Source organism: Panulirus ornatus, chromosome 31, assembly GCF_036320965.1.
Source record: "Panulirus ornatus isolate Po-2019 chromosome 31, ASM3632096v1, whole genome shotgun sequence".
In the NCBI taxonomy this organism is placed as follows: Eukaryota; Metazoa; Arthropoda; class Malacostraca; order Decapoda; family Palinuridae; genus Panulirus; species Panulirus ornatus.
The window spans coordinates 4,640,649-4,667,966 of NC_092254.1; the positions used below are offsets into that span (position 1 = coordinate 4,640,649).

General features: G+C 44.3%; 1 protein-coding gene across 1 annotated transcript in view; it reads right to left on the reverse strand.

The window, feature by feature from the left end:
- LOC139758735 (rho GTPase-activating protein 45-like) overlaps positions 1-27,318 on the reverse strand; it is a 192,764-nt gene that overhangs the window by 164,963 nt on the left and 483 nt on the right. The window lies entirely within an intron of this gene.

Here is a 27,318-nt window from a genome sequence, read left to right on the forward strand (position 1 = left end):
CGTCAAAGAATTACCTTGGCACGAACAATACGGCGGATATTACTTTACAGACCAAAGATATACTTTAACTACAACACTAAAACAAATTACCTTACAGATCAAGAAATTACTTTAATAACAATACGCCAGATACTGCTTCATACCCTTGCTACAACAGAAAGCAACGAAATTACCTTACGAATCCAAAAAAATTACCTTGCCAAACAACAACGCCTCTAATAATACTTTACAGATCAAGACTATATCTTCACTACAACACACGGCTACTGTTGTTCTGACCTCAGAGAGAGAGAGGGGGGCAGCAGTAGTAGTGAAGGTTGTAGAAAGTACTGACTCTCCCCAAAAAAAAACAGAGCAGCTATGCGTGCTGTAATAAGAGTCACTTAGCCTTACTCTATATAATGCTCCCTCGTGACGTATTGATAACAAGTCCTTCATGCAAGTGTTCTCAGATGCCCCCGACGCGTCGTGGATCGGGAGGGAACCTAGAGGTGAGTATTATGAGGCTCGGGTATAGTGCTGGGCCAGGTTGGCTGAGAGCACTCACACACACTCTCGTCTTCCCCGACGTCGTCGTGTGTGCAAACCCCTTAGAGACGGAGGTGTGATGACCCGGTCTTTTATGACATGAGCCTTAAGGGCTTCCGCGCATGCACACGCTCCCGTCGTTGCCCCCTACCGGAACTGGAGTTAGAAGAGAGAGAGAGAGAGAGAGAGAGAGAGAGAGAGAGAGAGAGAGAGAGAGAGAGAGAGAGAGAGAGAGAGAGAGAGAGAGATTCCTCATACTATTCTACCAAAAACGTCACTCATATATATATTAGCACCGTTGGAGGAGTTGTCACACATGCAGACACACACACACTCATGCAGTCAGTCATGTTTTCCGGGTTTCAAGAGACGAGACCCAGTGACCAGATGGGTGGGCGATGATCCCACCTGTTTACAGTGACTAAACAGAATATCTCGGGCGGCCGGTGATGCGCGGCTGTGCTCTTCCCGTCTGCAGCGAACATCTGAGGCGTACTGAACACATGAACACATGTTCTACACCGAGACTGAGGCCGACGTGTATAGACAGGCTGGTACAAAAAGCTAGGGGAGATCATGAACACGTTAATGTAGGTGTTCTGGTGTGAGAGAGAGAGAGAGAGAGAGAGAGAGAGAGAGAGAGAGAGAGAGAGAGAGAGAGAGAGAGAGAGAGAGAGAGAGACTTCAGATGTTATTCCATGTTCAAGGTGTTAATTTGCAGGGGTTAATTTGTCTATCTATTACACCCGGTAGGGTTAATTTGTCTATCTATTAACTGTCTAACTATCTAACTCGGATGGACACAGAAGACACTAAAATCTGAATACAGTTGTATCGCATTTAGGGAAATATGGTCTTACATGCTTGGGTCCCAAATACAGAAGAGCGTCTAACTCGATGTCTTATCTAATCTCCTAAGAGAACGAGTAATAACTCAAGTGGTAGAGGTATGAATGAGTCCTAAGGACAACCTAGGTCGTCAGTGCCTCACTCATTGCACCAGTTATGAACCAATCTGGACACTCTACTACGTCACCAGTGACCACTTGACCGCAACCTATGGGCCAATCAGGATCCCCTACGTAATCGGTGACACACACACACACACACACACACACACACCATCATGGTCTACAGTAGACTACACCACTACCAAAGCCTGCCAGCTCAGGCAGCCACGGTAATGTAAGATGGCAGATCAGCCCAAGACAGCATCGTCCCCCGTCGTACCGGGACTGACTGCTGGTGTGCGAGGTGATCAGGGAGGATGGCATGCGAGCGTGGTGCGACAGGCGTGGGAGGAGGCACGTGAAGCAGGCGCCGTAAAAGCAGGGGATGACAGTGTGGGGAGAGAGGCAGGCAGGCAGGCAAGAAGCTAGAGTAACCGTAACGCTTGATGGGGGAGTCTGTGTCTGGCCTCCCCACCCTCACTCCCACACACCTTGCTGGGTAACGGGAAAGACCACACTCCCGCCGTAGGCAACACTGCTACCCCCCTTTCCCTCCTACCACCACAGTGCCACCACGTATGGTAATCCTTCTTCCCCCAGTGCCACCAATGATGGCACTGCTGGTGCCAGTCCACTGGTGCCGCAACTCATGCTGCTCCCTCCCAGTGCCACCGCGGAGGTCAAGGTCAACGCCGAAGCCAATCCCAGACATAAAGGTAAACACGAGAGAGTTCAGTTCCCAGTTGTTACAACACGCAATAGCAAGCAACCCGGAGCGCAGATGGTCGACGTGCACGACAACAGCTAACAACTACTAGAGAGAGAGAGAGAGAGAGAGAGAGAGAGAGAGAGAGAGAGAGAGAGAGAGAGAGAGAGAGAGAGAGAGAGCAGCTAACCACACAATAATTCCAAGTCTTAATTCATTAAGGTCATACAGAGTGTGTAATCCACCACATACCAATGTAACGTGTGAAGGGTCAGTTAGTAGTCGCAGTATATATATATATATATATATATATATATATATATATATATATATATATATATATATATATATATATATATATTCTTTCATACTATTCACCATTTCCCGCCTCAGCGAGGTAGCGTTGAGAACAGAGGACTGGGCCTCTGAGGAAACATCCTCACCCGGCCCCATTCTCTGTTCCTTCCTTTGGAAAAAAAAAAAAAAAAAAAAAGAAAGGGGAAGATTTCCAGTCCCCCAAGTGCACTTTCGTGTAATAATCACATCATCAGGGGAGACACAAGAGAGAAATATAACAGTCAGTTGATATACACCGAAGAGACGAAGCTAGGACGCCATTTGGTAAACATGTTTACCAAATGGCGTCCTAGCTTCGTCTCTTCGATGTATATCAACTGACTGTTATATTTCTCTCTTGTGTCTCCCCTGATGATGTGATTATTACACGAAAGTGCACTTGTGAATATCTTGATGACGCGCAAAATTGTGATCCTTTCCAATATATATATATATATATATATATATATATATATATATATATATATATATATAAACATGTGATCACAGACGACTGTCTGTAAATATAACTCTGGTGTCAGAAAATAAGACGAAAGTAAAACATATTTACTCGTTTTCCGTTTTCTTTGTAAATACACTTAAGGGAAAAGAGTGCGTGAGGGTCACTCCTTCACAGGTTGTGGGGTGAGCTGGGCTACACACGTTAGACTGAACAAACTGGAAACAAGACGGGGATGACCAGGTTGACTTTTAACAGTTACACCCAACCAAACTCGTCAGCAGACCAGCAGGAGCAGCACAGTAAACAGTTCTAATGAGAAAGAAAAAAAGATGAGAAAAAGAAGCAGAGCTGAAAGACACACCTAGACCATGATTAAACTTACTGATTAATATAATCAAAATAATCAAATCATATTAAATATAACCCAAAATGTAACACATTCATTTTGATATATAATTATGACGGACGCAAGTTAAAACAATAAGGACCGTATGATATGCACTTAATTAGCGCCATAACATCTCCATGATCAACCTATGGTTAACACGATCAATGACGAGACGAGTGAGTTACTTTCAAGCCTGAACTGGTGTACACACCTGGCGGGGACGATGCATAATATTCAGGCAACTCAGTAACTACCCTAACTAAATCGACCACAAACTTCGTACATAAACAAAGTCATTATGAACGCTCTATCTCACACTACGCAACACGAACCAACGTAAACTTGTCCCATAAAACACGAACTACATAACAGGAGGTTACGACAGATCCACCGTAACTGCTTATCATAAGCCTTAAGTCAGTCAATTTAAAATCTTTACCAGGTGAGTGTCATACGCGCGCTCACACACACACACGTCTGAAAAAAAGTTTTACACCAGTGGTAATCCTTTGTAAGCCGTCACCACAGTTCACTGAAATATCACACTAGCTCCGAGCACTGCACCTGTATGTGATAAAACTTATCCGCGAGGGGGAACCGAGCTCGCAACACACTACAACAGTAACACTATATATTTCCACACTAAATTTATGTTCAATTCCTCTCTTTTGTAAAACTTTGCGATCACTGAGTGTCAGTATTATCTTTCCACCATTGAAAACACTTTCTTTTCATATTCATCAACTATGGCCATAGAAATGTCACTTGTTTATGAATAAACGCGAGGAGTGATGGGTGGGTGGAGTCACTGCCTCACACACACACACACCTCCTGTCTGGGCCGCGGCTCCAGACGTACTGCCGACTCGGCCGCCCCTCGCGCGCTAATGTTTTGTCTCTAATGATTTCCAGGCTGGCGACTGACTGGTTCCTGAGCATCTGGAGCGATTTCCTCTTTCCCCAGCCACAAGTGGCGGCTGGGGCCCCGTGTGCCACTTCTGGTGTGTTGTCCACCTGGCTTCCTCCCTCCTCCTCCTCCTGCTGGAAGGAGTAAACAAACAAACGTGTCCCGGGAGAAAATGTGGGTCAGGCTGCCTGCCTGGCAGCTGGCCGCCTTGTAGAGCTGTGCACACGCTGTCATACTGCCAGGTACACGCTCCTCATTCACACGCATGCACGCACCAGGAAGTGCACTCACGAACGCAGGCAGCCTCAACACGCTCTCCTACCGGCGCACGAATGCACGCAAGCCTTAACAAGCGCACGGCAAGTGCGTGTGAACGGGCCAATTGCCAGTTTTGATTCACTGCTTCAGCAAGAATCATCAACATATCGCTTTCTGCCATACACTGATAGCAAGTAAATTAGAAATACTAAACATAGATACATGCAGAAATGCTTCTTTCCCTCCTAGTTGAAGTAACGTCAGGAACTAACAGACAACGGCTAAATGTGGACACAGTCATAATTATTTAGTGACGACACAACTTAACAACCATATCAAAGCCCCACGCAGACTGTATCATGTTTTACTTTGCTTCATATGTGCCCTGGTTCAGTCCGCTCACAGGAACTCTCCCCCCCCCCCCCCATACACTACATCGATTCAATTCATTGCATCCCGTGCACGCCTCTCACCCTCCTGAATGTTTTGACCCCGATGACCACAAGTAGTCCACTTCATCCTTGTACCTCCTTCATCTCCCGTTCCCTCTTCCTCCCCACTACTTTTGACACGATGACCCCCTTACTCAGTCCTTGTATCTCTTTTCCTCACCACCCATTCCGTCCCTTCTTGTTCTCCTGGTTCCATCCGAGGACATTCAGACACCCCAGCCTGAGCCTTCGAAAACCTTGGCTCTCTTTCCCTTTCATTTTTTTTTTTTTTTTGAAAGTGATAATTAAAGGAAGGGAGGGTTTCCAGCCTCCCGCTCCCTTCCCTGTTAGTTGCCTCTTACGACACACAATGTGATACGTGGGTAGACTTCTGTACCTCCAGAGACACGTTACCTGCATACCTAACAACACTCACTTGTGGTACTTCACTTTCAAATTTTAAGTATGTACCATAATGCCTTAGCGGGTACCTGAATCCTGCACCAGGGAGCTCCAATTTCAATACAGTATTTCACTGTCTTTCCGAGGAGTAAGTGATTCGCCAGCCACTGGAGTAGCCAGCAACAGTGTACGGCAGCCCGTGTTGCACGGAGTGTGTGCGCCATTACCGCGGACAGTAAACGAGGGAACTTTCCCACATGAATTAATCTATTCCCAGGGAAGAATCCATCACCAAAACCTAGCATGGCTGTCTGCAGGGAGCGGTCTGCTCCACTGCGATTACGTCACATCAAAATTCAAAGGATGAAAGCTCTTTGGGAGTCAGGTCACTGGTCACACATCATGACCCAAGGATCTTAACGTCGTGCTCACAGAATTGAAAAAAAAAAGGTTAAGGATCACAGACACTGGACAAGCCTAGATGTCTCCACGCAATTCTCTTGCCCTTTGGCATCCCCAAAGTGGTATTAAAGTAAGCTTTCGAAATGTTTCTCTCCCTTTTGATGCCTCTATGCCCCTGTAATTGCTCAAGCCATGATTGAAATTTCAGTCACATGCGACCGATGATAAGTCATGACTGAACACTGTAGCAGCTGGGAGAACCTCACGAACCACTGGGTGAATACTTCGTGGACACCCGTACTGTTCATCAGCCTATAGTTCCAGACTATGGAATAATTCATGATCCCCTCCCATGATACGAACATTATCCGGTGAAATAATGACACACAAGAGTAACTAAAGAGACGTTAATATAGTAGGTCTGACAGGCCTCACACTAGTGAGAATCTATATAACTGGTGACCACACACACATACACACGCGCGCGTGCACACATACATACAAGGGCTGGGGCCCCACGAGTCACTTGTTTAACACCCTGACCACGACGGTACGACCCTTGAGCAAGACGTAACGACCCTTAGGTGTGATGGCCTGGTTCTGACGTTAACCATAACGGTCAAGTGCCCAGGACCATCAGTGTTCCTAAGTCGCTCCGTCGAAAAGGAGGTCAAAGGCCAAGCCGTCACGACACGCAAGGGTCGTACCGTCCTGTTCAAGAAACGTACCATCGTGTTCAATGTGTCGTACCGTCGTATTCAGAGGGGAGGTGAGGTGAAGTACCACACATACACAAGGTTGACCGTAGTGTCAAAGAGTTGCCAGGTTTGGCGATCCTGACACATTTGTGGTGTCCAGCGTTTGATGGCCGGCCTCAACCACCACCACCACCCAGCCAGAGGGTCTGGTGGCCGCTAATGCCTACAAACCACTGAAGATTCTCAGACGCTTTAAACTGCACCACGCACCATCATCCTCACGCACGCCATACTTGTGTCATTTTCAAAGACGAAGGCTAGGAAAAAATTAATATTAATCTCGTCAAATTAAACTATTTATTAATATCCTCGGTATGTAAAGGCACTAAAGATAGTCTGTGCGATCAGCAAGGTCGTATATCCCTTTCTTGACTGGGTTCCCTTCTGGTGACGTCTAATCTGGACTGAAAAATCACTTCGTCTTTTGTCGGCGAAATGTAAAATACCGAGTCAATATTTCCAGAGTGGGAGATCTACAAACAGTTCCTGGTGACCGAGGGATCACTCCCAAATTTCTGAAGGCTCTCGGAAAATCCTGGGGTGGGTGGGAACTTGGCAGGTCTAGAGTGTAGATGTAGGGCGCTGCCCAACAAATTGGTCCCTCGGGGAAAAACTTGAAAATTGGATGAGTGGCCGCACAGTGGGCAACAGAAAATGAGAGCTGGCAACTCCCTCCCATGGGCCGGCGGGGGCCAGCAGACCTCGTTAACATAGACACGTCATCTGCTAAAACAGTTGATCGACTCAACCTGTGTGGTGATAGGCCACAAGCTGTGTTGACAGGGCAAGATCAGCGATTACCTAAACACTGGTGATTAACTAGACTCCCGTGAGGGTCACACATTTACTGGTGATTAAGTGAAATGAGTAGCGCCTCGCAACACAATGATAAGTACAGTACAAACTGGTGATTAGGAGCAGGCAGTAATGTTTAGCCACAGACGCCGGGCAATACCCACGGAGAATGGCGATTAGCTGTACGACCAGCCAAGCACCTTCAACAACTGGTAATTAGCAACACGCACTAATGAGGCACTACGAGTAATTTACTACCACCGCTTCAGCATCCAACACCAACGCAATCCCAACACTGTATCATCAACTGACCAGCCCCACAACTCGAACACAGACCCAGCATTATTTCCACGCTTGCAGACATACATCACCCGGACAGCTAACTCAAACCTAACCAGATCCCATGATGTAGGTTGAGCTAAAAACCCAGTCGACGGCTATGACGAAGCTAACACGAGCTGCGAGAGCGAGACTTATCAAGGCTCTAGATTTATAAACATCAGAGCGAGCAAGACGCCACACCATCAACGTGAAGCGATGCCTCGGATGTCATGGCCACGGGAGGAGGAGGAGGTTAATACGTCTGGGACACGCGAGTAAGGAGGGAGACAGTGAGGCGCGTGTGTGTGTATACTTAGCGACATGCAAGACACGACGGTACGACCCCTGGGCACCTGTGATGCACAGGCCTCAGAACCTGTCCGTGAAAGGTTAGGTCAAAGGATAGGCTATCGTACCCAAGGGTTGGACCTCGTGCAGGTATGATCAGGTGGTACAGTCTTATTCAAGGGTCGTATCGTCATAATCATTGTCACGGCCTTCATGTTAAAGGGTCGTACCGTCATGATTAGATTTTGTACCGTCGTATTCAAGGGCCGTACCGTCGTGCTCCCGTCCTGCGCATGGTAAAACCGGATTCCCGTCCTACACATTTAACAACCAATGCCTAAACAGGCCTTCCAACCAACAAGGACCAAGCACTGCAAACAATCTGGAGGAAAACAAACTTCGCTTGCCTTGCGGAAGACCTCGCCCGCCACCTGACCTCGAGGTGGCGCAAGCACAAGGCTCATATTACATGCATCGATACCTCAAGCCCGGGCAAGCAAGCAAGCACACATCCAGAAGGTCAAGCAGTTCATCACTCATAACTGAAGATATAGTACACGGCGTGGTACTCGCACCTGGCCACAATGCCTTGTTTTTAACATGGCCACATAGTCATGGAGTCAATTGGCCATACTGTCCTGTACAGTCAGGTGGCCACACTGGTACAGTCACTTGGCCACAATGTCTTGAACAGACACTTGGCCACAATGTCTTGTCGAGTCACTATGACAAGTGAAGGTCACATTTTCTACACCAGGGTTAGAGGGCCATCCCCGTTTTCTGTTGGTACGCAGGAACCAAAGTAAACAAAGACGAGCTACGCATCTTTATCGCATTCCGAACGTCTACCTTAAACAAGACTTCCTCCGCCCATCTTGGGTACGACCCACCGTACCGTTGTACCGTCTTGCTCCAGGGCGGCTGCACCGTCGTGCTCAGGGGGGAAGAGGGTGTGGATGGGAGTGGGGGGGGTTACCTCTCGGTTTGTGTGTGTGTGTGTGTGTGTGTGTGTGTGTGTGTGTGTGAGTTCGTCTCCACAAAGACTGGTCGGCGACTCTGTGTCTGATGATAACCTGACGACAACAGGGTGTATTTAGGGCCTCGACGACCCGTCGTCAACAATGCGTCTTACCCATCGTAACCTTACCTGGCCGGCGAGACTGGCATCGGAGTCACAAGACAGATAAATGTGTAGATAGACAGTGGTAAACTAGGAGACAAATGTGTAGATACAGAGTAATTACATACCACTTATTATCTACGAGAGAGAGAGAGAGAGAGAGAGAGAGAGAGAGAGAGAGAGAGAGAGAGAGAGAGAGAGAGAGAGAGAGAGAGAGGTCCACACCAAGGCCCCACGTCACAACACAAGACCCCCCCAGGCATCATCAACTCACCCCAGCTCCACACGAGGAGGAAGCCTCGACATACGTACCTGAAACATAAGCAAAACAATCAAACAATGACACAAACATTATCAAGAAAACAGAATCAAAAGTAACAAACATATAATTCAAAAAGGAACACCAATAATCAATAATTGCCCATCGGATAATTCTGAAATATAAACCATAAACTTCAAGTATACATTAAGAAATAGAAGAAAAAATAATTATCATACGATCATCTACAATATATAACTTGTAATTATCGATATATTCATATAATAATTAGGACCTGCGTCAGTACGAAGACCCCTCATGGCCTACCTGAGGACCTGCGTCAGTACAAAGACCCCTCATGGTCTACCTGAGGACCTGCGTCAGTACAGAGACCCCTCATGGCCTACCTGAGGACCTGCGTTAGTACAGAGACCCCCCTCATGGCCTACCTGAGGACCTGTGTCAGTAGAGACCCCCTCATGGTCTACCTGATCACCTGTGTCAGTACAGAGACCCCACATTCCTCTTTGGCTGTAAGGCAATATATACCTGAATACACTCACGCAATTTTAGAATAATTTGATAATTTGAAGTTTCTAAATAGCTTATCCTTCTAATTAAGAACCCTAAATCAGGGAAGACCTTCTAGCGTTTTCCCTGCTTTTATTCCTCTTTCTTTAAAAGGTTTTTTTCAGAAGGATCCTTAAAATGTGCTAATGCTTTCTGACAAGCTTTAAACGACTCGATGCTTGGTGAAGCCATCTCGACCTACTGGACATCATGAAAGAAACAGTCAATCGTCTCCAACGCTACAACGTTCAGCAGAAAATGTGAATGAGAGACTACGTAATGTGTCCTGGACACAAGACATTACGACCTTCATTATCTGTCCAAATTCAAATCGTAAGAATCTCCCAGTCAACAGTCGGAAGTGAGCTGCGCTGCAGCTGCAGTGACGTAATGTGACGTAAGTGAGACGCACGTAATAAATCATTCTCTTACTTTTTCCTGAGAGAGAGAGAGAGAGAGAGAGAGAGAGAGAGAGAGAGAGAGAGAGAGAGAGGTGTACTGCTGATGTTTCGTAGTCTAGGACGAGCAAGCATGTGTCCTGCTCTGTTTTAATCACCTATGATGGACTAGATTCAGCTGGGATTAGGGAAAGCTTTGGAATGACAATGACGAAGAACAATTGGTGATCAGTTACTATGGGGAGGTAAAGCCACAGGACAGATTATCTTCACCCACGATGAGGAAAGCCCAGATAAGGTTAATGATATAACCTGGAACGAAATAAGTTCCCTCGGAGTAAAAACATTTCTCAGAACGAAAGCGAACAGAAATAACTAACTGTTCAACAAGAACAATGATAACTTTACGAATCACTTGGTAGGACTCACCATGATAAGACAGAGGAACAGTAAACCCACTTGGGACTTGATATCAAATTCATGGAAGAACTTTAGGAAAAAAAAAACAAGAAGTCAGAGAGGGACAACAGATTCACCACATAACGGCTGATATACCCAAGGGGGAATATAACCAACGGAAGACCTAATAAAACCACGAGACAATAAACTTAATAGATGAGACTTCGTATCCCAAACAAACATAAACTGGGGAGAGAATTAAACCCACTTAAGTAAACCACATTAAGTTTACGAGGCGATGTAGGCAACCAGGGATACAATAAACCAGCTCGAGGAGAAGCGATAAACCCACCAGACAGTAAACCACCGAGACGATGATCCATGAAGGAAGGTAACGTAACGAAGCCGCGAAAGACACCGAGAAGAAGGAGCTCACGGAGAGAGAGAGAGAGAGAGAGAGAGAGAGAGAGAGAGAGAGAGAGAGAGAGAGAGAGAGAGAGAGAGAGAGAGAGAGCGAGAGAGAGAGAGAGAGAGTACCCTGCCCTGGAGACGTCTCCCACGACAGACAATAACACGGAAGGAGAGAGAATACGTTGGAAGAAAACAATAACCCAGACACACAAGAACCAGCAGGAATAACTTCCATGAGAGAAGCCCGCCAGAGACAATGACCCCACTGAGGCAACAAAGCCTTGGAGAGGCAATAAACAAGAGGTAAGTGCGTGGCAGCTCCCACAAGTGCACACACACACACACACACACACACACGATATAAAGCCTTATCGCTCCCCCCCTTTAATAATAATAATAATAATAATAATAATAATAATAATAATAATAATAATAATGATAATAATAATAATAATATTTCTTCCAGCCAGTTGGCTAATATATATATATATATATATATATATATATATATATATATATATATATATATATATATATATATATATATATACACACAATACTGCAGTTTTCCATGTCCGGCAGACCTTCATAAAGGGTTTAGTGGACAAAGCATTCATGAAAATATTCATAGAAAATACGGTATCAAACTGTCTTCTTATAATCATCAGGTCTCATCTTAGTTCACAGTAGCAGGCGACTGTGGTGCAGAACAGCAACGCGGGGACGAGGGGTCTCTGGAAGCAGGAGATGAAGGTGGTGGGTTCATATGGTGCTGGGGTCATTTCCTGAAGTGTCGGAAGAGATGTCCTGGTGACAGTCAGCGAGACCTGGGAGGACTGGTGTATTTCAGCACCTAGTGATAGTGGTGAGAGAAGGACAACGCCCTTGTCAGTCTGCTGAGAACGACCAAGATGTCGTATGGTCGTGCCCGAGAGTCGTATGGTCGTGCTCGAGGGTCGTTTGGTCGTGCTCGAAGCTCGTGCTCAAGGGATTTCTTCCCTCGCGTCGTGGACCATTATGGTACTGACTAAGCTATTCATATCATTATCACTAAATCACACAGATCATGTGATGTTTACTGGTGCCTTAATTAGCCACACCTCTCTACTGAAATACCTTTACCACACACGCCCATTTTCTGTAAATCTGGCTACCCTTCCACACATGACCTATTTTCGATCGGCATTCTCCTGCTGATTCAAATTTCTAGGAACTATTCACCAAATACAGTGCTTAAGAACAGCATGGACTGAAAAATCTATAAAACACCGAGTCCAAATGACTCGTGCAAGCTAAAAATACCGACAAGAAAGAGAGGAGAATGAGCACGTAAATCAGATCCTAGTTATTCTCATCCGTTGTGCCGTATTTATACTTCACATACCTCTAAAGTTCAACAAGATTCTTCTGTCGTTCCCCCCACTGTTGCCAGAACTGTTTATATAATTATGGTAAAAACAAAGACACATCTTTTCCCGCACTTTGCAGCTGCTGCCAAATGCGGCTGGATAACCACCTGAAATGTCACAAACTTGTAAAGAATTCTATAGTAATTTGTTGAGATTTTTCCCCCCTGCCTAAGAATGCTACTTTATCTTGGCGATGCCAGAGATGAATCCTTATTGAAAGGCTTTGGCCGATGACATGGACCTGACCCGTTATACGTGTAACACTCGACACATGGCCATCATATACACATCGACCTCAGAAAGATGACATCCAGAAAGCTTGAAACTGCTGAAAGCTGTGAGTACATATGACGATGATGCTTCCTCCATTCACATGTTAAATTTATAGAAGACAACATCGGAATTAAATCATTCGTCGGCTCGGAATACATAACCTTAGATTCGGCGTGTGCACGACGTAGAATGGATTAGAGCCGGTATTTCTCGGCCAGAAGCAAAGCCACATTGTACAAAAATGGAGATGCATGTTAGGAATGCCGGCACCAAGAACGCCGTACCTCTGGCATGTGTTGCTCTCGCGTGAGCACGGCAATATTGTTGTCGTTTGAATTTCTAACAACAATTCACTGATTACAGCTAAAGTACCTTCAGAGCAGCGGGTATACCCATCAATATTTCATCAACAAACATCTTTACACACAAGTGTACATTCTACTGCGAGGAATAATCAAGTTCTAAGTGGAGAAGTCTTGGCGCCAAAAATACAACGGGTGTAGAGTAAAGAAGGAAACATTTGGCATCGATCAGACCTCCCTAGCCAAGAATCTCTATAACACATCTCGTCTTCGATAATACGAATACCAGGGAAAAACTCATCTTTCTCGACAACTTACCAGCCCTACGTCTCTCCCATGACCCGTAGCGTTGCCCGGGAGGCCAAAACAACCGTGCTACACTGAAATACGGGCAACAAAAATTGCACGCCATAGTAGTTGAGTTGGCAGGTAGGATTTTCGAGGTACCATCCACAGAGACCCATCCTTTTGACAGATGATGCCGTACCTGAGCCGCTGCCAAGAACGTACATACCTACAGTCGTGACCACATGTAAATACATACTTAGGCCAAGCATGTATGTACATGCGTACATTCATGCATAATGAACACACACACACACACACACACACACACACACACACATATCAAAACCATGAAAGACACATGCAGTCGTGTACATAGTCATGAAAGCATGTGAATGCATACAGACGCTATGTGCACATAACCACGAAACACATACAACACACCCACCAGTCACACACCCAGACTTGAACATTTGATGAACATAAACCAAGTGGGAATATATCAACGATAAATACACATTCGGGCCAAGCATATACAGCAAGGAAAACAAGTACAATCACATAAAACACACAAGAACAGGACTTAGAATCTAGAATATATATATATATATATATATATATATATATATATATATATATATATATATATATATATATATATATATATATATATACTCTGCAGACTCCTGCTAACATCACACCACCATTCAACAGAAAGGAAAGTACACCAACACTGTGGTAAAGGTAGACCACAGGCCGCGGCCAGCTTCAGAAATCTTCAGGGGACGACTGAAGCCACCGAGGCTACACTTCCTTGAGCGAGACGAGAGAGAGATGTACCATTTATCACACTTGGGAGATCCCGGAGGCTTGGTTCCCAATATGCCACTCGCGCACCCACGGTCTGTGTGTGTGTGTGTGTGTGTACTGCAAGGTTACCGTTCCACCGGACAGGAAGGGAAGGCCTGGTTACCGTAGTCTGGAGAGGGAGAGAAGACTATAGGAGCTGCTGACGGTGGGTAGCACTGCGGAGTGCAAAACAACTTTCCATTTGCCTGCTAACATGAATGACACGCTTAAAACACCTCAGTATGCCCTTGTGTTCACACGGTCTTGCACAATACCTGTTTAATCACAGAAAAAAAATAATATGATGCCGCGACTGGAGTATCCGTCGATGGAGACAAGGTGCTGGACCCAATATGTCTCAAGAGAGAACCAGTGAACACAAACAGATGCTTCCGAGTTCGTTTAACCTCCCCCGGAGGAGATCAAGATTCGTGTGGTTGGCATCTCGGGGTGAGGAGCAGAGCACGGCCCTCGGCGGCGGCGGCTGACGACGACGCCTCCTCCTCCTCCTCACCATCAGTCAGTCGTACCTCAGGGCAGGAGGCCGAGGATGGCCTCACTCCCGCCCATACTTGTCCTTCAGCATGCGTGTCGAGGTGAACGTTGTTGACCGTCTGCGGTCTCCTGGCCCAGCTCCTGCGCGTAGTGCTCTCGTCGGACACTCGCGACACCGGCAGGTGAGGCCCAAGACTTGTAAGACTTGTCCTTGTACGAGGGTCGCATCACACACGATACATTGTGCAACGTTTTTAGTTTGGCTTACTGCCCCACCTGGTCATCATCACCCCATCACTCTCACCTCCTGGACACCAACACCCCATCACTTTCACTTCCTGGACACCATCATCCCATCAGTCTCACTTCCTGGACACCATCACCCCATCACTCTCACTTCCTGCACACCATCACCCATACATTTCACCACAGGAGGTCATGATGATCTGGAAGTAACAATGCTCCGGGCGCGCTGACCGTCTAGAAGTCATGCTCTTCCATTCTAATAACTAAATACCTTTATTTCAGTTATTATGTAAATAATGTAGAGTTTCACTGTGGTAGGGGCGGTAAAGGGCGTTCGACACATGTCCTCCCCCACTCTCTCCTGTGTGTGTGTGTGTGTGTGTGTGTGTGTGTGTGTGTGTGTGTTGTGGAAGCCAACATCTGGGAACACACGCCCAAAAGTGGGAGTGTTGGGAGGTGCTGACCGCAGCTGCATCAGTTGTCAGCACGGGGGAGGAGCCACACGCTGACAGCAGTGGTATCTGATGTCGCTGTCAATCCCCAGCATCTAAGATGCCAACGTCAACCCCTGCCAACATCCTGGCACCTTTGTCACCGTCTGCCACCATCTACGCTCCGGTGCCAACACCAGCATCCAGGTGCCATTACCACCATCTGCCGCCTTGTATCCTAGTGCCAACACTATTACCAACCTTCACCATCAAACTGCCCACGAACCATCGCTGCCAACCACCACCTTATGGTCACAGCATCTCTACTACTTACCTTCAAAAATTCACTGCCAACAACTACCACCCTGCTGCCAACACCACTGTCAAACTCTCGTTACGTACCAAAACCTCTGCCAACCGGACACCACTGTTACTGAGACTTGTGCCAACCTTCACCTTGGTGCCAAAACCACTGCCAACATCCACCACTCTGGTGATGGCATAACTGCCAACCACTGCCACCAACAGCTCTACTGATGCCATTATATCAACAACCATCCTGACAATACTAACCTTACCATATAAAAGTCTATCATCATCAATTTACATCAATAATAATAATAATAGTAATAAATAATAATGATAATAATAATAATAATAATAATAATAATAATAATAATAATAATAATTGCTTTCCTCCTCCACACCTGTTCGCTGTTTCCCTTATCAGTTAGGTAGCGTTACTGGGGGAAAAAATTCCTCAATTGGTTCTTTCATTTGCTCCCTCTTTGGGAAAGTAGTACAGCAGGAGGGGAAGCTTTTTAGACCCCCTCCCCCTTCTCCCACCCACATGGGAGGTATTCTTTCTCCCCTCCCCTAAGGACAAGTTCACAGTGGGGTCGCCCATGTCTTGAACTTTCTCTACTGTCATACAACTTATCAAATCAATTCATGCCGTCGAAATTAACTATGTCCTCAGTCATTACATCATTCTATTCCTCCAACACCCTTTTATAAACACGAAAAGTATTTATTTACATCATATTTTCAAAACAAGTTGATTGCTTGGACGTATTCTATGTCCTCTTGTTCTCCTATCCCTACATCTCTCGAAGAAATGTTCTCTGTCCACGTCCTCGATATGTTTTATAAACTCAAAGGTCGTGATCAGGTCATCCCTCACTCTTCTCGCTTCCAAGGAACGTGTGTGTGTGTGTGTGTGTGTGTGTGTGTGTGTGTGTGTGTACCGTGAGGCAGTACAGACAGCAAGTCACGTACTGGTGGTCAAGATCAGGTCAATACGGTGTCATACGAAGCCCGTGTGAAGGAGGCGTGGGTTCCCACGGCAGACGTGCCCTGGTCATTCACCACGCCTCTACACCACCACACACGCCTTCTCCTCTTACACCATCCACACCACACCAACCTATCCCATCTCCACTCCTGCTTGGTCCTTAGCCAGACATTCTGCAGTTTATCACAAGTGATCTGCACCAGTTTTGTCTCTTAACAACACGTTCTGCGAATCATCATAAACTGCATCATTCTGGTCCACGTTCATATATATATATATATATATATATATATATATATATATATATATATATATATATATATATATATATATATATGTGTGTGTGTGTGTGTGTGTGTGTGTGTGTGTGTGTGTGTTACCAGACTCCGCCTACTTGAGGTTACACCGTGAGTGAGAAACCATTACTGGCGAGGCTGCGTATCGTCGTCAGGTGGCGAATTCCGAGCACAGTTTCGTCATAAGGAGTGTCTATCCTGTCCCTCCATGGCGATCGGGAGCATATCAACGTGTAACTCTAAACCCTCATTAGGGTCTTGTAGCGAAGTGTTGTGCTTCAGGTTGAGAAATGGCAAATGTGGAGGCGGCACCTACCCGCTCCACTACTGGTGATGTGTTACGACATTACCACAACAAACACCTCACCAGTCTTAACCCTCACAGGATGGTAACACATCAATGGCTAAAACGTGACTGTGCACAACCCTTTGGGCAGTAGGAACAATGACGAGCGTCGTAATTTTTTTTTTTTTTTTGTCAAATACTACTTACCTTCAATATTTATAACAAGAATATTCTGTATGAATCTAGGTTACAATATGCTGCATAAAACACAAAATGCATCGGTCACTGCCCCCATGGAACTCTGCCATCGGATACACATACAGTAACTCCAAGGCTTCTGATTGCAAGAAAAGTCTAATTTTCCAAGAAAACAAGAGTTCCCGCTTCGAAGTTTTCCCCAATTCCTGATATCATAGAAAACTAAGTTATGTGGTTATGGAAAAAAACGACCTCCAACTTAACTATCCTCATATTTCTGGCACTGGCTACTCAGTTGACAGTCTGATGTTTTATTTTTCCCGTGTCACTGTCAAGGGCCACGTATGCAGTGAGAGTGGGCATGGCATAAGAATCATTCTCCAACACCTGAAAAAGGTGTTCAATAATATCGAGATAATGATAATAATAATATTGATAACTGTTATGGCCGTTATCAATACTGCCTAACCTGACCCTAGACTGCAAACATTATACACAGTCACATTTTACACTTGTGGAGATAAATGCAAGGATCTAACATGAACAAAGCAACATGGTGAAAACGGAATCACAAACACAAGGCTTCAAGCTTTACCACAAAAAATTATATATATATAATATATATATATATATATATATATATATATATATATATATATATATATATATATATAAATCATCAAAATAAAGCTTCAAACGTGAAAAAGAAATCAGAGAAATCAAGCGGCAACTTGTACGGGTGCAACGATTACTAGCGACTACCAAGAATATTCGTCAAAGTCTGGGATTCAAAATGGATGATCTAGTTGGTAGAATTGATATACGTGGATGAAAGACGAGCCGGTGAAGACTAAACACAGGTACAACCTTTGAGCACGTCAGTACCAACACTGGCTAATATGATGGCCTATCCTGCTTCGACTGAGGTCAAACACTAGGCTATCATCCCTAAGAGTTATAGCGTCGTGTTCTTGTGGAAACATTGTCAATGTCGATGTCCAACCTTGCTTTTCTTTCCGACAGGCGCCACTCATTAACTGATAAACTACATAAGACTAAATTAAATAAGATAATTACCGAAATCAGAAGAAGTTTGGGGTAAAATTTCTACAATACTTTTTTGTCGTTTCGTAAAGGCATTTCCATCAACGGGGTTTCGCTGGAGTAAAAGTTACAAAATCGTCACATTTTTGGAAACTCGCGGAAGTTGAATTTCAAGACTATACCAGTTAAAAATCATATTGATAAACGTATCAGTGAATCTTAACAATAATTCATTTACCATACAATATAACTGAACTTCTATGGTATCCAGGTTCAATTTACGTAATAACATCAAAATGATATATATATATATATATATATATATATATATATATATATATATATATATATATATATATATATATATCTTTCATACTATTCGCCATTTCCCGCGATAGCGAGGTAGCGTTAAGAACAGAGGACTGGGTCTTTGAGGGAATATCCTCACCTAGCTAGGAAGTGCAAGGAAACAGACGAAAGAATGGCCCAACCCACCCACATACACGTGTATATACATACACGTCCACACACGCACATATACATACCCATACATTTCACTGTATACATATGTGTACATATACATATATACACATGTGCATCATTCATATTTGCTGCCTTTATTCATCCCGTCGCCACCCCGCCACTCATGAAATGACAACCTCCTTCCCCCGCACGCGAGCGAGTAGTGCTAGGAAAAGACAACAAAGGCCACATTCGTTCACACTCAGTCTCTAGCTGTCATGTATAATGCACCGAAACCACAGCTCCCTTTCCACATCCAGACCCAACAAAACTTTCCATGGTTTACCCCAGACGCTTCACATGCCCTGGTTCAATCCATTGACAGCACGTTGACCTCGGTATACCACATCGTTCCAATTCACTCAATTCCTTGCACGCCTTTCACCCTCCTGCATGTTCAGGCCCCGATCGCTCAAAATATTTTTCACTCCATCCTTCCACCTCCAATTTGGTCTCCCACTTCTCGTTCCCTCCACTTAATCGCCGTCTCCCGCGCTAGCGAGGTAGCGCAAGGAAACATGAAAGAATGACCCAACCCACCCACATACACATGTATATACATAAACGTTTATATATATATATATATATATATATATATATATATATATATATATATATATATATATATATATATATATATACCATCTCAGTAGCTTAGAACAATAAAATCACAATGCTTGTGCGATACTTTGCACACTGCAGTTCCACAAAGAATCGCGACAACTATATAATACGTAATTTACTAAACAGAATCAATTATTATATTCGGTATGTCAACTGTAATATTATCAATTTGACAAGACCAAATTTGCAACAGTGCTGGAAAATGATGGCTGCAAAATTCAAAATTACGTCAGGTGTGAAATAAATCCTACCAGTATTTGATGAATTTACATCATCATCTAAATGGTCACGATTTACAAGGGAACAAAAGAGCTGCACAACCCATTTACTGTTGCGTTCTTACCTCGAGTGACAAGCGCTACTTTTTTCATATACTTCCGAAAAACGGATCAATTTCACCAAACCATCGATGTAGCTATAAGACACCCATGTCTTCTTTCTTATCTACCTGCATCCGAACGTTATCACAATGGAAGAATTTTGGTAAATAGTTTTAAGGGTTTTACGTTCAAGAGCGTCTGCAAGTATGAGGTATGTCGGCACTCTGTATTTACCCGAGCAGTTGCCAGATGTACGTATCCAGACGCTTCTGCCAAGTCGTATGTCCCACACATGTCTGTGCCTTGACTATTTATATCACTCTTGACTTTTTTCTCGTTATGGTCAGGGTAATTATACCTTAATACTTTTTATACAATCCAGATAATAAAACAGTGAATTACAAGTGTACTGGTTTTACGATAATGGGATGTGGCACCGCAGCCTGAGTGGAAACTGGGTCAGGGTATGCAAGGGCTTATCCCAAAGAGCCAGACGGGCTCGAGCGGGCCAGACGGCATCGCCTCTGCCCTGATTTTTTGTTGTGGACACCTCGCCAGGTAAAAGGGGTATCCCTTTCACTTGCCTCCATCTGTTCCTGGAAGACGCACACTGGGCAAGGTACAGAAAGGCTTTAACAGCTTGGTATCTGACGGTTGAGTGTATCAACCGCTTGAGCACAATGGAACGGCCCATGAACACGACAGTACGACTCTTGAGCACGTCAGTGCAACCCTCGAGTCTGATGCCCTCACTCTGACCTGACACTTGAGAGTCCAGTCAAAGGCCAAGCCATCATACCCAATGGTCGTCCTTATACAGCACTTTTAATGTTACCCTCATGGTTATTTTACCAATATTTCTCTTGTGGACTGTATAGCGTGGCTGTGGGTGAAGATATATGTCTGCTGACGAGTCAGCAACACGAGTGCTGGTGTAGGAGGAAGTGTTGCTACACCTCAGGAAGGAACACTGGCGAGCAAAACTTTACCAAAGTATTCTATAATGCCCAGCCAGACGCCGCAAGGTCTAAGTAAATGATGGGTGCGAGGATGGTAGTGGGAGAAGTGGAGGCGGTGAATGTGGTAGATTAGGGTGATGGTGGTACTGGAGAGTGGTAATGGTAGTGGGGTTGGTGGGGGTACAAGTGATAGTGGTAATGATGATGGTAGCAGCGGTTGTGATGATAGCGATAGGGAGACCGGTCAAATATCTTTACGATGTGAAGTCTGCTGTGGCCGGCAGAGCTGGGTCCCGGGGCGGCGGCGCCCTTAAAGTCACCAGTCCCGGGCCTAGCTAGACTGAGGTCCAGGGGTGTGACCCTTGCTGCTGATGGACCTTAGTTAAACATGTGGGAAAATCAACTCCTACAAGATGCTCAAGAAAAAGCAAAAACTAATATACTGTCTACTACATTCATTATCAAATGCCCTGCGATTGTAATAATAGTTCTGATATTTATCTTTCGTATCAGGTAAAGGTGAAGACCATCAATAATATATATATATATATATATATATATATATATATATATATATATATATTTTAATTTTCCAAAAGAAGGAACAGAGGGGGCCAGGTGAGGATAATCCAAAAAAGGCCCAGTCCTCTGTTCTTAACGCTACCTCGCTAACGCGGGAAATGGCGAAGAGTTTAAAAGAAAAAAGAAAGATATATATATATAAATATATATATATATATATATATATATATATATATATATATATATATATATATATATATATATATATATAGTTTAGTGTCTATTTCCTAACTCATAAACAATGAAAAATAAAAAAGTACATTATGAAAGAGTATTCATTTATAGGAAATCTTGCTGTAACATAAACTAAGCCTTGGCGGGACCCTGGAACATTGTAGACCAGCAGGTCTCACAAACTACCGCTACACCACCAACTCAAATTCGTGCAACGCTACCGGCAGTAACGTTGCTGGGTAACGTGTTTCCACGCACCTCAACGACCAACCATATTTACGGTATTATTGCTTTCTTTTAAGGTAACGATTTTGTGACTTTCTTTAATGTAATTAGTCACAGCTTTAAATCAAAATATAAACATTACACCGACAGATGTGGCTTTACGCATAATTGAAATAAAACTTTTTGGTCGACATACAGTTGCCGCTTTGTGTTTAATACCACTTTTCCCGCACTGGCAGTATGACGCTCCAAACTCTTTTCCACCTTTTTCTGGCTCCCCAGAGCCAGGGTGGATTCAATTCCACCTTAATGAAACTTTATCGACCCACAGATCAACTCCGGAGACTAGAGTCGAAGAACTGCTGACCCGTGGAAACTGAACTCTTATTTCAAGTGACTTTCAAGAGTTCCATCATGATAGATCTATAATTCAGTCTTGGCGAGGCTACTGTTTACATTGAGCCATGCTTAACCTTCAGTTTTTTTTTTCTCTTTAATGGGTGTCGCTGCCCCCCTGTCCACCATGAGAGGTGATGTCACTGAGCCGTCCCCGTATGGTGGAGGCGACCCCCCCCCCCCCCTCCTCAACGTGTGGCCAGGTGACGCACACACTCCCGTCGCCCTGTCTCCTCCCCGAACTCAGGCCCACTGGATCCGGAACCCTCCTGACGCGTAGCAGAAAATCTTGTTCACAATGTTTTTGTTTTAATTCCACGAAGGAATTCTATCTCTCTCTTAATGTAACAATATATATATATATATATATATATATATATATATATATATATATATATATATATATATATATATATATATATATATATATTAGCAACCTCGCTAATGCGGGAAATGGCGAATAGTATGAAAGAAAAGAAAAGAAGATCTATATATATATTTTTTTTTCATACTATTCGCCATTTCCCGCGATAGCGAGGTAGCGTTAAGAACAGAGGACTGGGCCTTTGAGGGAACACCCTCACCTGGCCCCCTTCTCTGTTCCTTCTTTTGGAAAATTAAAAAAAAAAAAAAAAAAATATATATATATATATATATATATATATATATATATATATATATATATATATATATATATATATATATATATAAGGTTACACAGCTGAAGTAACTTACCAAGAACTACCCACATAACACATGACAAACTGTCTCCTTCTACGAACACATGACACGCTTGACGCACTAAACGCTTAACTTAATGTGACACGTTGCTCACTTGCCTGAACGTATGACACGTTGCTATGGTTCCTCTGAATACGTAACACGTTGTCCACTTCTCTGAACACATGGTGAGTAGCCGCTTCATGAAAAGTCTATGGCCACATGTGAAGGTGACAAAGTGACAACACAGGACATTCAAAGTAAATGATATATATATATATATATATATATATATATATATATATATATATATATATATATATATATATATATATATATATATATATTTAATTCATTTTAATTTATTTTATTTCAATTATTCATTTATTTATTCATAGAGTGAATATAGTTTTAACTTGAACGCTTGAATAAAGTGTTCAAGATTTTTCAAGTTGTGGTCACCATTTGACGTTGACGGTCTGGATAGGCTGGCCTGCCAGGTGATAGGCCTACTAAAGCCCAAATAACTAACCACCACCGACCCCTTCGTCACCAATGTCAAATTCCATGACATAAAACCTATTAAAATTCATTGTTACTGACCATATGTGAACCACACTTGATGGAAGATGACGTATATATATTTCGTACCGCAGAACTATACTGTAACCCTACTCATTCATAATTCCTGGTCTATATCATTCTCTTGTGCACTTCGTTAAGTATGGGTGACACACGGAGGGAATGTGGTCTTACAATTATCCTTAACACCTAACAACATGTTACGAGTGGGTTTTTAGGTTGACGAGCATAATGAGTCTGGCAGATGACAGACCTAAAGACTAAACAACCAACCAGCTCTGTATGCTTGACGTATGGGCCACATTCTGACCCTAATGTCCTTCACCTGTTTAGGCCATCAAAATCCAACAATACCCACGTACGTTATTAGTGCCATGCCTATGTATAATTAGTGCCATGCCTATGTGTTATCAGTACCATGCCTATAAGTAATTTGTGCCGTGGGTATACGTAATTTGTGCCGTGGCTATACGTATTCACTGCCATAGCTATACGATTCCTAATAAAATATCAAATATCCGGGTGTGTGCTGGCTACTCTCTGCTAGCAGCGTTGTACGGACAATGATCAGAACTTGGGTCACGTCAACACGCGCACATCAAGTCTAAGTTAGCCTTGGAGGCGGAACAACACATGGTCAAGCCAAGGATCAGAGGACTGAGCTGAGGCAATGTCATGATATGACCGTCCGTAGAGAGAGTTCGAAGAGCCAGAGCCAAGCGGCAGAGTTGACTGTCCATCACCTCACCTTACGATCGAAGGTGGAAAGAATGGCTGCGTATTGTTGAGATAAAGACATAGCTAAACATTATATCTTTAACGACGGATAAAGAAAAAATCCAACTCCCTTGGTGAGGGCACGCAATGAGGACGGCTCCAGCCTGGGAATTAAAGCATGTATCAGCCTGAGTACTTACTAGGAGGTCAGTGGACAGACCTAGAATGCAGTGGAGGGATAACATCAACGCTAAAATGAAGCAAAGAGTTGCTAGATACGAGACAATCGAATATCCCGTGAGAAGACTGTGTGGTTGGCAGGGGCCTCGTACAATAACCTCTCAACTGACAGGTTATAGTGATGTACACAAGCGGGAGACGTGACCACACTAACACCTGATTCTAGTGTTCATTGTCAGGCCAACACCTGACTAGTGTACATTGTCAGGCCAACACCTGACTGGTGTACACTATCAGGCCAACACCTGACTGGTGTACACTGTCAGGCCAACACCTGACTGGTGTACACTGTCAGGCCAACACCTGACTGGTGTACACTGTCAGGCCAACACCTGACTGGTGTACACTGTCAGGCCAACACCTGACTGGTGTACACTGTCAGGCCAACACCTGACTGGTGTACACTATCAGGCCAACACCTGACAATAACATCAACATCAAACCCAACCAACTCCCAGCAGTCTTCCTGGTTCACTCCCGTTCACCAATATGTAAATTCATCTTCACAATAACCTCGACATTTATGCCTCGCATTCAGTATATGCAAATGAACGCAAACATCCAGACAGGAAAGGCTTGCTATCGTAGATGGAAACACCCTGCAACACATGGTCCCTCCTCAGCTGCATTTCCTACATACGTCAACAATGAAGATCTCACTACCTCTCACGTTCCTCTGACAAATTGAGAAGCAGCTGGAATGACTATGTGGAATATATGGATAATAATAAAACATAAATCAGTGATGGACCGCGCCTAACTGGATGATATAACAGTACAGACTAAGCGGGCGAACTTGAAATTAGGAAAAAATATACATACATAAGAGGGAGGTAGAGAGAAGCGAGACTCTAGCCTTGGAGTAACATTGCACCTAGGCTCCACCCCACAACACCAACTTCCCAGGGTCTAGATTATATACCACACCTGCCTGCACCATAACTACCATATATCATATGCAACACCTGCCTACATCATAACTACCATATATTATATACAACACCTGCCTGCACCATAACTACCATATATTATATACCACACCTGCCTGCACCATAACTACCATATATAATATACCTCACCTGCCTGCACCATAACTACCATGAACCCTACAACTTTACTTCACCTTATGAATGACTTCATCACTCTTGGTAATCCTACCAATCCTACCAATATATATTCATATATTTCGTGTAATAATCACATCGTCAGGGGAGACACAAGAGAGAAATATAAGTCAGTTGATATACAACAAAGAGACGAGGCTAGGACGCCATTTGGTAAACATGCGATTGTCCAAGACAGACAACACTCCCGCACTGACACATGGAGTCAAACTGGTGGGGGAGACAGAGAGAACCAGAATCGGTGATTCAAGAAAGACAGACGATCTGAGAGGGGACGGCAAATGGACAGTAACAACGACTGAGTGACAGAGGGGAAATTGACAGAGCCGACATAAACAGTGAATTGAAGGGTGGCCTTGCCGACAGAGGGAGGGGTCACAGACCGACACAGGTCCCCCGACATAAGGTCAGTGGCCCGACTTACTGACAGAGGCTGGCTGACTGACTGACACACGGTTGCTGACACGAAGACAAAGGTGGGGGGACGCCATGCTGACAGAGGGAGGCTGTCAGAATGACTGGCAGTGAACAGACAAAGGATGGCCATCACTCTGATACAGACAGAAAAGACTAACACTCTAAAAGTAAATGACAGAGTGAAACTGACCATCAGACTAAAAGGAAAAGGGAGTGAAATCCACACACAGACAAGCTAACAGACTCAGACGAAACTACAAAAGACAGAGGGGCATAACAGACTGAAGAAAGCGTACACACTGCAATAAGGGGTAAAATAACAGACAGAGTAAGTAAAGACACTAAGACAACCACACAGACAAGCTGCCAGAGCGGGTAAGCTGGAAGAGAATGTAACAGACGACAACTGACACGGACAGGCTAACTGATGACAAGACGACACGGCCAGGCTAACAGACAAGGAGGCTGAGACAGACAATCTAACAGAGAAGGATGACACACACACACACACACACACACACACACACACACACACACACACACACACAAAGCTAACAGAAGAGAAGGCTGACAAAGACAAGGTGACAGAGGGGAGAGGTCCCGACCGACTAACAGACAGATGCCTACTGTTAACAGAGCAACAGATATATTCTGACAGGTGAGGTGAGACAGACTAAGACTGATAACGGGGGCTGACGGAGATTACCAACAGTTAACAAACTGACTGGGTCTGACAGAAACAGACCCGGTGAAGCTGGCAAAGTGACGGAGAGACTGACAGACGATCCACAGACGGACAGTAGCAGCAGCTTGCTATCAGACACGCAAATGAAAAAAAAATCACTTGACTCTGATTGACAGAGGGGCATTGACCTCCGAAGATGGATGACAGATGACAGACTGACAGGAAGCTGATGACAGAAGGAGGGGAAATAGACGGCCACAGGAAGACTTGCCCACCAGCCAGTACATATGAAGGATGACGAACAGACAGAACTGTCATGACGATAGACGGGAACTGTCGAAGAAAATGGACAGTGAGGGAAACTAGGATGTCGATTTCATAAAAAAAAAAGTTACCAAATAGAAGGAGAATCAGGTACGCAGAGATGGAGTTACAAGGAGGGACAGAGAAGGGGAGGAAGAGGGAGAAGGAAGTGTCGAGGGAGAGGATAGACGGTGCAAGAATGGGAGGGGCCTGGCTGGCCCGCAGAGGAA